The sequence below is a fragment of the Vombatus ursinus genome, unplaced genomic scaffold (assembly GCF_900497805.2).
Source record: "Vombatus ursinus unplaced genomic scaffold, bare-nosed wombat genome assembly UNPS02014832.1, whole genome shotgun sequence".
Lineage (NCBI taxonomy): Eukaryota > Metazoa > Chordata > Mammalia > Diprotodontia > Vombatidae > Vombatus > Vombatus ursinus.
In genome coordinates, this window is record NW_020954610.1 from 44,441,093 (window position 1) to 44,444,573 (window position 3,481).

General features: G+C 39.4%; 1 protein-coding gene across 1 annotated transcript in view; it reads right to left on the reverse strand.

Moving 5' to 3' along the window:
• Positions 1–3,481, reverse strand: part of SVEP1 (sushi, von Willebrand factor type A, EGF and pentraxin domain containing 1) — a 318,257-nt gene that overhangs the window by 221,281 nt on the left and 93,495 nt on the right. The window lies entirely within an intron of this gene.

Genomic DNA, 3,481 nt, shown 5'->3' on the forward strand with positions numbered 1-3,481 from the left:
CTGCTCCTATCGCTCTCATTTCACAAATGAGGAAGCTATGGCTAAGTGACTTGCTGAAGATCAAACAGCTAGTATGGCTCAGATGCAGGATTTGAATCCAGACCTTCCTGACTCCAAGCCATATCCTTTCTACTATCCTAAGGTTCTTCAAGAAGTGAAGTGATTTACCCAAAGTCACTCAGGAAGTAAGAGGCAAAGCTGAGAATTGACCTCAAGGTCTCTAACTCCAAAACTAGAGTACTTTGCACTTATAAACTGGAATCAATGAGTCTGTGGGAACATCTCCCTTAAGGACCAGTGTAGTGTAAAAGTTCAAAAAATGGAATGTGGAGAGTGCTAACTAAAGTTAGGTCATGATTAAAATAAGATTTTGTAGAAAGAGTTTAAAATAAAAGACTTTAAAAGATGAAAGCATTACCACAACTCATGGAAAGCCTCCTAAGGGGAAAAAGCTAGAATAAAGGAGTTGAAGCAGTGGCATATATAGGATTCTGGGAGAACCAATCCCAAAAAGGGGTGATGGCAGAAGCAAAATTCGTATAAACCAGGGTTTCACAGAATCAGAAAATCTGAGCTGCAAAGGACTTATGGGGCCTTTTAGTTTAAGCCATAACTAAAGAAGTTCCTCTAACACATGCCTGATGAATCATACTCGATCAGGTAATCTTTTCTTGAAAATTTCCAGTGAGGGGAACCTGTTACTTCCTGTGGCACTGCATTTCACTTTTACGCATCACTAACATTTTTAGGAATTACTGTTTATTTTCTTTTGTGCACTAATTAATGTCCTTCCTAAAATGTAGCACCATACCCCAGGTATGGTCTAATTAGACCTGAGGGGAGTAGGACTATTACCTCCTTAGTCTTGGACACTATACTTCTCCATGAAGTTTAATGTCCCTTTAGCTGTTGTATTTTGGCTGCTATCTCACACTTCTGGCCCTGAAGAATGTCTAGAGAGTCAGAATTCTGCCTGTGTAACAAAACCTGTAAGTGAATGACTATAAAATGTATTGTAAAGTATGTTACTCATTTAAGATAAACTGAGCAGTTTAGTTATGGAAGATTGAAAAAAAAGTGTTTTGGGGTAAAGGAAGAGATTTGTATTAATTTTCAAATAAATGATGGAAAACATGTCACTGTCAATGATGTCAAACTTCCTGCTGAGGGCTTTATCTCCAGAGTACTGTCCAAACCAAAGCCTGGAGGCCACAGGTTCCCCATTGTGAAGTTTGGATTCAGTAAAAGGGCCACACTTGAGGACACAGAGGGCCATATGTAGCCTCAAAGACTCAGTTCCACTCCTGGCTCTATCCCTACTCCCCACATCCATTTTACAGATGAGAAAAATAAACCTTAAAGAGGGGAATACTAGTAATGCTACTAATTACTAGATATGTTAATGATGTTAGTATTATTCTAATTCTACAAATATTAGCATGCATGCTAATACTAATAATATTATTGATACCTATAACATTATGGGAGAGTGTGGCCAAGATTTATATGTGCTTTTATTTATACATGTTTTAATATATTAGTATCTTCAAAATTATTCTTTCTTTGACTTAAGTGAATGATTTAAGATTTAAAAGTGTCATTGTGAATGGCTGGTGACAGAAGTATCATGCACTGTGTGGATTCAGTACCTTGTGAATGACTATTTGTATGATAGAAAACACATGAGATGGAGACACAAAATCTAGAGTGGTAACTAGGGGAAATGTATTTCCCCTAAACAGGGTTAAACAATGGACACTTAGAATATTTGAATGTAGGTGGAGCTAGTGGATACAGTACCCATCCTGAAGTCAGGAGGGCCTGAGTTCCAATCTGGCCTCAGACCAAACACTTGACACGTACTAGCTGTGTGACCCTGGGCAAGTCACTTAACCCCAATTGCCTTAAAAAAAAAAAAAGAATATTTGAATGTAACTGTGTGTTAGTGATTTATCTCTGGGAATTTAGACCTGTTGGTGAGGGCAGGTTGGAATGAGGGGACCAAACCAAGAAAGAATGGGGTATATATATGACTGGATTGAGGTATGAAGGCCCTATACTATGTAGGTTTTGACTGAACTCCACTCTAGAGGTGATGCCACCACACTGAACCCTTATTCGTGTTAACATACTTAGATTAAATTCAATAAATATTTTTAAGCACCTACTGTGCTAAGCAGTAGGAAAAAGAGAAAGCCAAAAATTGAAACAATTTCTGCTCTCAAGGGGCTTACATTCCCCTAGTGGGACATATGTACACAGAACAGGGAGTGAAGATGTCAAAACTTGAGATCTAGTTAAAATGCTCTAGGATTATTTGAAGAGGGGTGGATGAACACTGAAAGCTGAGGTGGGGGGGGAGACGGTGTCAAGGCAGGCTGAGCTGAACCAACAGAAGATGAGGAATCTGCAAGAGTAGGATGAGGCAGGAATACATTGTAGAAATGGAAGACAGCTTCTGTGAATATATGGAGGAGGGAGATGGCATCCTGAGTTCAGTTGTCCATACTGACCATGATTAAAGGAAGCAACTAGGTTGAAATCTCTCCCCAAATGCAATCTGCATTGGACTAGGGTGGTTGCAGAGGTGGTGGTTGTGGTGGTGGTGACTTTCGGTGAAGAAATCACAGTATGGTCTATCCCTACTCCCCATACCCATTATACAGATGGGAAAAATAAAGCTTAAAGAGGTTAAATGACTTGGCCAGTTGCACAGCCAGTGCCAGAGGCAGGATTTGGTAGGTATATTACTACTTCAAATCTAATGCTTTTTTATTGCACCACCCTGCTTCTCTTAAATGCTAAATGTAAGCAAACAGAACTTTTCTCTGGGCTGGGGCTGAAAAAAAAAACAAACCAGAAAGGCATACTATTGAAAAATACAATTTGCTAAGGTACCATCTTTATTGCCTAATTATAGACTCAAACCACTGCGTGTGCGCTGACTCTATCAAAAAAACCTAAACTGTCTGGCTTCTGCCCTTAGCTGCTAAGGACATAGCCTCTTAACCAATGGCATATGTTCTCAATCAGCCCCAAAGTGTTGCTTCATGTACCGTACCCCCTACAAGTCAGATATGGGGTGGGAACATTGCATAACAAAGACCAGAAAAATGTTGCAATCAAGGGAGAGTGATCAAAAGCATGTACTGAGTTATGATGGATGTGCCTGGCACCTACTAACTATAAAAATGGCTATTTACTGAATTCCTGGTGAGGACTTCTTAATTTCTTTATTTGTTCCAGTGATGATTTGAGCTATGATTTGATTTGAGTTATGTTTTTCTGTTACTGGAGTGCCTCAGAACATAAACTAGGTGAGGACAGAACAGAACAGAACAGAAGATGCTAGTGAGATCATTAAAAAAAAAAAAATTGCAACAGATTCACAATTTTGCAGCCTAGAGAATTAGCTGAGGCTAAAGCCTTACCCTGAGTCACAAAACAGGCAAAAGTCAGAGACAAACTTCACTAGCTGTGC